The 9,150-nt window shown below is 44.5% G+C and overlaps 1 pseudogene; it reads right to left on the bottom strand.

The window, feature by feature from the left end:
* Positions 1–8,228: 8,228 nt before the first annotated feature.
* On the bottom strand, positions 8,229–8,896 carry LOC144330259 (large ribosomal subunit protein uL13 pseudogene; annotated as a pseudogene).
* Positions 8,897–9,150: the final 254 nt, after the last annotated feature.

Below are 9,150 nucleotides of genomic sequence, written 5' to 3'. Positions count from 1 at the left end.
GGTCAACTTAGCAAGATCCCATCTCTAAATAAACAAACAAACAAGCAAGCAAACTCATATGTTAAAGTCCTAGCCCTCAGCTCCTCAAAATGTGCCCTTATTTGGGAATAAGGTCATGGCAGATGTAATTATTTATGATGAGGTCATACAGGAATAGGGAGGGCCTCTAATCCACTGTGACTGGTATCCTTATAATAGGGGGAAATTTCGGCACAGATATGCACACAAGGAGAAGACTAAGTGACAAAAGGCAACATTCCTATGAGCCAAAGACTGCCAGCAAACCACCGAACATGGGGGCGGGCATGGAACAGACATTTTTTTTGAGACAGAGTCTCACTCTGTTGGCCAGGCTGGAGTGCAGTGGCGTGATCTTGGCTCACTGCAACCTCCGACTCTTGGGTTCAAGTGAGTAGCTGGGATTTCAGGCGTGCCCCACCACACCCCGTCATTTTTTTATATTTTAGTAAAGACAGGGTTTCACCATGTTGGCCAAGCTGGTCTTGAACTCCTGATCTCAGGTGATCCACCCATCTTGGCCTCCCAAAGTGCTGGGATTACGGGCGTAAGCCACCATGCCCAGCTGGAACAGACTCTCACAACCCTCAGAAGGAACCAACCGTGTTGACACCTCGATTCAAATTTCCACCCTCCAGCACTGCAAGACAGCAAGTTCCTATTGCGTGACCCACCCAGCTTGTGGTACTGTTACAGCAGCCCTCAACTAATACAGCTTCTTACCAGACAGTTCCTCTCTTCTTTGTTAGCTACTGCACACATTTATGCTATTGTAGAAGTACAACTCTTATTTAATGCAGACAACAAAATCCGCCTGCTCCAGAATGTTTTCTCTGCTCCTTCAGCAGTGAGGAGAGGATGAGGAGGGGTGGTGTTAAGTATTCCCAGTTTCTGAATGTGAAGATGTTTTCCTGCCATGTGCTACTGACCAGGTCTGCTCGGAAGGCCCTTGTGCATAGTTACCTCCTATATCACTTTGTCAATGCCCCCTTCAGTGTTTAGCTGTTGCTAAAAACTGCCCACCTGATACATCCCTGGGGTTTTGCTATTTAGTTATTTTATTTGCTATTTAGTTTATTGTGTGAGTATACTAGACTGGTATCTAATGTTCAGGTGAATGCCAACTCTAGCTCCAGTTCTCAGGAGACCTTATATTAGTCAAGGTTCTCCAGAGAAACACAACCAGTGGGATATAAAGAGAATTATTATAAGGTATTGGTTCATGTAATGATAGAGGTGAAGAAGTCCCACTATCGGCCATCTTTAAGCTGGAGACCTAGTAAAGCCAATGAGGTAACTCTGGTCCAAGTTCAAAGGCCTGAGAGCCACAGAGTCAATTATCTAAATCTTGGAATGAGGACAAGAAAAGACAGATGTCCCACCTTAAGCAGACAGAGGTGAAGTCTCCCTTCCTCTACCTTTTTGTTCTATTTAGGCCCTCAATGGATTATATAAGGGCCACTCACACTGGGGAGAGCAAGCTCTCCTATCATACATTCTATTCCCTTCTGGAAATACCCTCACAGACACACCCAGGATGATGTTTCACCAAACATCTGGGCACCCAGTGAACCAATGTTATGTGTCAAGATGACAGGTAAAATTAACTATCCCAGGTCTAGTTTAGTTCAGGGGCTCTTCGAAATCAGTCCTAGTTCTAGCCTTCAAGGGGTTTCCATCCCCTGAGGGAGCCTATGTTCTGAATCCTGCACTGTGCCAAGTTTAGATATATCATCTCACTCACACACCTAAGCTCACATAATGAACCTCACTCAGTGTCTTGTGTCAAACACACAGCACAGCTGCCCGGAAAGCTCACCTAAACCAGGCACCCTGATCACTCAGTAACCGTGTGCAACTCTATAGCAAAACCAGAGGGTCTCATCCAGTCATGCTAGTCTCAGCTGGCTCCAGAGGAACAGCAGGAATCTGATCTGGAGCAAAGTAGAGTCCACAGTGGTCTGAAAGCAGAAGGCAGGTAGGGAGTGGCACCTGGAGACATTGCCCAAGCAACAACGCAAGAAAGAGGGAGTCATCACGAGGGATCCTCAGAGAAGAACCTGGGCATGAACCAAAATGGGAAGGAGCCTAAGCTGGGTGGGAGAAACTTTTCCTCTAAAGTTCTAAAATGCTATCTTCCCCAGAGCAGTTTTCCCCACAGGGTGTGAGGTCCAAAGGGCAAGTGTATCCATACGCATCAGGGCATCTGTTAACAATACAGATTCCTGGACCCTCCCTCTGATCTACTGGCTCCTAACTCAGGATGCTGGAGCCTAGAATGACTCTGCTGACAATCCATCTCAGTAAACCTCATACAAGCTACATGGAGAACCCCTGCCCCAGATGATGGCCCAAGCACTGGGCCAAATATTTATTCATTGACTATACACCCCCATGTGCTAGAACCAGTGCTGGGAAATGAATAAGACAAACCACCCCCCATTACCATGTGCAATAAGAGAATCATGAATACCTCTATTTCTGGAATATCTTGTATTTCCAAGGTCACCAAAGTAAGAACTATTCTGCTAATTATGGCTTAATTGAGAGAAGGAGGAACTGGGAGCCTCACAGGCTCATGTTTGAACACTGAAGAAGTCTGGGTAAATGGTTCTGGAGGGCTATTCTGAGCTTCATTAAAAAGATGCCCCTACTGCAAAGAGTTCTGTCTCTTTTTGTCTTCTATAATAGTAAGAAAACAAAGAAATATCAAAGAAATACAGTTGGGAAAATAAGACTGTTTTAAAAAGTCATTTGCAGAAATTGACAAAAAAATTCTGTGACCGAGTCTGCCCTTGTATTCTAAATCCCTACCCATTTTTTCTTCTGATTTCTTCCTCAAAAGTAATATTGTGAGGACAGAATCAGCCTCGCTGTAAATGGTGCTGGTGTCAGTCCTGGATAACACACTCCAGCAAACAAGAAGCATTCAGGCAAGCACAAATGAATCCCATGGGGTGGCCTGCACAGTTGGGAACAAGTCTGACTAATCTAGTAAAAAGAAATATCTAACCCAAAACATATGCATTTAGATATAACTCCATAAAGCCAACACTAATTAATCCTCCTGCTCATATAAAATGGCAAAGGAATTAACAATATTGCCAACTCTCAAAAAGTCTTTTAATTGCCCTGCAATTCCTTCCAAACAGCAGGCATCTGCCCATACATGGTTGCACATCACACACCAACACAGATCTGCCCTTCACACAAAGCACTCGGTGCTCAGCCTCACAATGGTGTTTTGTTGAAGCCTGGTACACATAACCCCACAAATTGCTCAGAAGCCAACAAGGTAAAAGTACCGTTTACCTTTGGAAACAATCAACTACTGAGTGTCTAAAGTACCCCCAGAGCCCTTCAGGTTCCCCTCTGGTATTCCCCTTTCTGGGAAGTTATTGTTGTTTTTCATGCTAGGAAAGGAATTGATTTAGACTAACATTGTGGGCTATGGGCATCTTGCCTTCCATTTGGGAAAGGTCATTAAGTACATTCTTCATTTAGAATGACTTTCCTTTTGATTCAAGGCCAAAAATGAAAAGCAGTGGAAAGTAGGGTTTCCATCTGAATGCAAATTCTAGGATAGATTCCTGGCATTCTGGATGGTAAAGCACATGAGATGCTCAGCCCTCTGCCCTGAGTACAAAGAGGAGTCTCAGGAAGCCCCCATTCTGGTCCACAACCCCAGCTCAGGCAGAGACCTTCAGGACCTCACTGGAATGTGAACTCTGAGGGCATTCTGTCTTTAGCCCAGCCTGATTTCGACGCTGGATTTTCCATCTTCCCCACTGGGAGCCTCCACTCCAGATGGTTCTCAACTCCGAGGGATGGAATTATTCTGCTGGAGGACCAGGAGCCAAGCCTTTCTGGGAGGCCCCAGCTGAAAAAGCTCAGACTCATGATACATAAGCTCTGCAAATTGCCAGATACATGGGTAGAAGAAACAGTCATAGAGCACCTGCTATCTGTAAGGCAGTGCTGTTCCAGGAGCTCCGGGAGGCAGAAATGAATCTAAGATTCTCTTCCAGAGAGCTTAGAGTGGGAGAAGAGGGGGAGGTGGGCAAAGGGCATGTGAATAAATACATATTATCACCAGGTTGGAAGAAGGAGAGTGGCTCTGATGATCTGTGAGCACTCCAAGTTGTTCATTGTTTTGGAAGTTTTCTCAACAGCATGGAGTTTCCAGACTTCTTTCCTGGAACAAAGAACTAATTAAGAGGCCCTCAAGACTTCTGCATTCCAAGTTCTGCATTGCTGATTCTGTCTGGAAACATACAGGGCTAAAGTTCCAAAACTTGAATGTCCTGATGCTCCCTCTCTCCAGACCACCAGTGTGGAGTTTCACTGGTTCTCAGGCCATTCTTGGCTATGGTCTCCATGAATTGGACCATGCCAAGTTGGTGAAGCTCCCAGCAACTTAGGGCATCTTAACCTGAGGGATGTCAGACAGGAAGAGTAGCTCAAGGGTCACCTCAAATGTCCAAACCTGAGTTGTCCTTGGGGTCTGAAGCTGAACAAGGCCTGTTGAAATTTTCTCAGATTTTCTTTAGTTAACTTCTAATTACTCTATTCTTCTGAATATTCTGCCTTGACCACCTTATCTAAAGTAGCTCTCCCTTGTTTTTCACTAGTTTACACAACCCTTGTTTTATTTCCTTTATAATACCACAATTTCTAAATAATCTATTTGATTTTTTTTTTTCTTTGAGACAGTCTCACTCTGTCACCTCAGCTGGAGTGCAATGGTGTGATCTCGGCTCACTGCAACCTCCGCCTCCCAGGTTCAAGTGATTCTCCCACCTTAGCTTCCCCAGCAGCTGGGATTACAGGCACGCACCACCACACCCAGCTAATTTTTGTATTTTTAGTAGAGATGGAGTTTCACCATGTTGGCCAGACTGGTCTTGAACTCCTGACCTCAGGTGATCCACCCACTTTGGCCTCCCAAAACACTGAGATTACAGGCATGAGCAGCCACACCCAACCTATTTGACCGTTTTCTGTTTCTTCCCTCTAGACCCTGATGGCAAGATCTGTTTGTCCAGTTCACTGCTGTATTCTCAGCTGAAAACAGTTTCAGATATGTGAAAGATACTCAGCGAGCATTTTTCTAATCAACGAATGACTAACAGGAACAGACAAAGGGTATATGCCATAAGAGTCTACTTTCCCTTCCTTCAGATATGAACCCAGCAGAAATAGCTAATTATGAGCACAAAAGGCCATATAGTATGCATGGAGGTTAAATAAGTCTTCAAATATATATGTAATTTTGTGTCTAGAACTCTAAGCTTTTCCTCTCCTCATCTAATTGAAGAATTGGACTGAATAGCCTCTGAGATCCCTTTCAGCTCCAGCATAGCATGACCTGTGATGCAGCATTTGGTGACACCAGCCCATCTTCCATGTCTGAACTCTTCTCTAAACCAGAAGCAGGGCTAGTACTGCCTTCAATCTGAGAGAGGAATGGCTGGTTTCTAAGATGACTGAAAAAGGGTCCACACGAGCATTATTTTTTCGAAGCTTCCGTTCCTTGGTAGGACTAACTCTGACTTAGACGCACGCATTATCATTTCCTTATAACGCCTAAAGGCCACACTCCATCTCATGCTCATGTTAGGTGCCTTGGCTGATACACCCATTATTCTTACTTCTAGCGGTATTTGTCCTGGTGTATGGCAAATGCAAAATGTTTCCTCTATTCCCTTAGTTCCTAAGGACTTTGGGATCATCTTTGGCTCCTTTCTTTTCCTCATCCCACAAAAATAATCCTTTAGTAAATCTTGTGGGCTTTATTTTATTTTCTGTTGTGTTTATTGCAAAATGACAAATTATAATTGTACACATTTATGGGGTACAAAGTGATGCTATATGTTTACATGTTGAATTGTAAATCAAGCTAATAGTCATATCCATCACCTTAAGTACTTTTGTGGTAAGAACATTTGAAATTCCATCTCTTAGTAAGTTTGAAATATGTAATACATTATTATTATTATTTTGAGATGGAGTCTCACTCTGTCACCCAGGCTGGAGTGCAGTGGCACAATCTTGGCTCACTGCAACTTCCACCTCCCAGGTTCAAGCAATTCTCCTGCCTCAGCCTCCTGAGTAGCCAGGATTACAGACACCTGCCACCATACCCAGCTAATGTTTGTATTTTTAGTGGAAACTGGGTTTTATCATGTTGACCAGGCTGGTCTCAAACTCCTGACCTCAAATGACCCAACTACCTTGGCCTCCAGAAGTGCTGGAATTGCAGGCGTGAGCCACGGCACCGGCCTTTTTTTTCTTTTCTTCATTATTTTTTAATAGAGATGGGGTCTCACTATGTTGACCAGGCTGGTCTCCAACTCCTGGTTCAAGCAATCCTCCCATAGCAACATATTATTCTTCATCACAGTCACCATGCTGTGCAATAAATTCCAAAAAAAACGTATTTCTCCTGTCTAACTGAAACTTTATACCCTTTGACCAACATCTCCCTATTTCTCCTACCCCTAAGTCTCTGATAACCACCATTCTTCTCTTCGTTCAATTGTTTCAGAGTCTACATATAAATGAGATCACGTGGTATTTGTCCTTCTGTGCTTGGCTTATTTCATTTAGCATAATGTCCATGCTGTCCCACATGACAGAATTTCCTTCTTTTTTAAGGCTGAATAGTATTCCATTGTGTATATATGCTACATTTTCTTTATTCATCTGTCAATGGAAACATAGGTTGATTCCCTATTTTGGCTGTTGTGAATAATGCCACAATAAACATGGGAGTGCAGATATATCTGTGACATACTGTTTTCAAATTCTTTGGACATACACCTATGTATTAGTCCATCTTCATATTGCTATAAACAACTGCCCGAGACTGGGTAATTCACAAAGGAAAGAGGTTTAATTGACTCACAGTTCAGCATGGCTGGGAAGGCTTCAGGAAACTTCCACTCACGGCAGAAGGTGAAGGGGAAGCAAGACACCTTCTTCACAAGGTAGCAGGAAGGAGAAATGCCTAGCGAAGGGGGGAAGAGCCCCTTATAAAACCATCAGATCTCGTGAGAACTCACTCACTATCATGAGAACAGAATGGGGAAAACTACCTCCATAATTCAATTACCTTCACCTGGTCTCTCCCTTGACACATGGGGATTATGGAGATTACAATTCAAGATGAGATGTAGGTGGGGACACAATGCCTAACCATATCGATGCAGAAATGGGATTGCCGGATTATATGGTCACTCTATTTTTTAGTTTTTTGAAAAACCTTCATACAATTTTCCATAATGGCTATACTAATTTACTTTCCCACTTTGTTGGCTTTATTTAGAATATATATTCCAAATACAACTATTTATCATTAATTCACCACTATCATCCTAGTCCAGGCCTCTATCAGTTCTTGCCTGGGCTAATATAATACCCCCTGGATTAATATACAACTCTGAATCCATCCTCAGTGCCCTTTATTCTCCACATAGCAGTCAGGGTCATTGTTGCAAAATTTAGGTCAGATCCTGTTATTTCTCTGCTCAAAGTCTTCCAATGACTGCCCAACACTGAAAGTAAAACTTGAACTCTTCACCATAGCTTCATACAGCTATTTGTCCCAACTTCACTCTCCCCTTTACTCTTTCTGCTCTAGTCATACTGGTCTTTTTGCTTGAAGCCTAGAATGCTCTTCTCCTGAGTTGCTCCTTCACTTTTTTTTTTCTTTAAAAGTAATTTATTTGATTCTGATTACAAAATACAGGTGAGGAGCACAGGCAATGCCTGTATTCCCTTGGTTGCCCATCTTCCCAGTCTATGCTGCTATAAATACCCTTTGTACAACAGGAAGTTCATGCTGTCCCCAAGCGCTTGCACATTCTAACAGCTGCAGAGTATAGTATATGACCAGGTGGAAAGTTAAATAGACGCTCCACTCACAAGGTAGGGTCCCTCCAATTAGTTTTCCGGCTCCCTTGTGCTAATAGTAACTGGTTGCTCTTCCTATTGGTCATAGATAAATTACACCTGCACAATTCTCCGAGTGCTTTCAAGTAACATCAGAAGGCAGTAACTAAGACCCTTTCCTTGCTCCCAGCTTCCTATGTCCCAGGCAGCCTGTGGCACCTGGACTGCTGCTGCCCCTGGGTCCCGCACATTCCAGGGAGATGATGGAGGAAGGGCCGGCCAGGCCAAGCATGAGGAATTAAGAGTCTTTATTGGGCTTAGACCAGGAGTCCATGGGTCTTGAGGACCTCTGTGTATTTGTCAGTTTTCTTCTCCAGGTTCTTCTCGGCCTGTTTCCATAGCCTCATGGGCTGTTTCTTCCTCCGGTAGTGGATCTTGGCCTTCTCCTTCCTCTTCTCCTCCAGGGTGGCTGTCACTGCCTGGTACTTCCACCCAACCTCGTGAGCTAGTCGCCCCAGAAGGGCACACTTTCTTGTAGGCTTCAGACGCACGACCTTGAGGGCAGCAGGAACCACCATCCGCTTTTTCTTGTCTTAGGGTGGTGGGATGCCATCAAACACCCTGGGGCAGTCGAGGGAGGCCTGGCCTCGCTTGGTCTCGTGGGGCAGCATGACTCGCACCGTCGGCCGGAAGATGCGGCTGGGGGCCCGGAAGTGGTAGGACCTCGGAAGGGTTAGTGTTCATCCGCTTGCAAAGGAAAGCCAGATACTTAAACTTGTTTCTCTAGAAATTGCCAGAAATGTTGATGCCCTCGCGGTGTACGACTACCACCTTCCGGCCCAGCAGTACCTGCTTAGCCACGATGGCCGCCAGGCGGCCCAGGAGATGGCCTTGACCATCGAGCACCAGGACCTGCACCTCTGCCATCTTCTGCAGCCGCCTGGGAAAGGCTCCTTCACTTTATTTAGATAACTGCTCAAACACTACCTCCTCTGACAGAACGCCTCCGATATGTTTATCCGAAAAGGTAATTTTATGCCTCATATCCTCTTACCTGCTTCATTCTTCCTCAAAGTCCTTATCATTTGTTTGATGTCTGTCTCCTGCCATTAGAATGTAAGTCCCAAGAGGACAGGGACCAGTGTTGAACTGCCTTTTTCCAGTAACAGTTGAAGGGTCTAAGAAGATCTAAGACTACAGGGACAGTAAAATATGAGTCCCACTACTACCTCTTCCTTC

This window comes from Macaca mulatta, chromosome 7 (assembly GCF_049350105.2).
Source record: "Macaca mulatta isolate MMU2019108-1 chromosome 7, T2T-MMU8v2.0, whole genome shotgun sequence".
Taxonomy (NCBI): Eukaryota; Metazoa; Chordata; class Mammalia; order Primates; family Cercopithecidae; genus Macaca; species Macaca mulatta.
The sequence above is the reverse complement of the archived record's forward strand: the minus strand, read 5'-3'. Positions and strand labels throughout refer to the sequence as shown.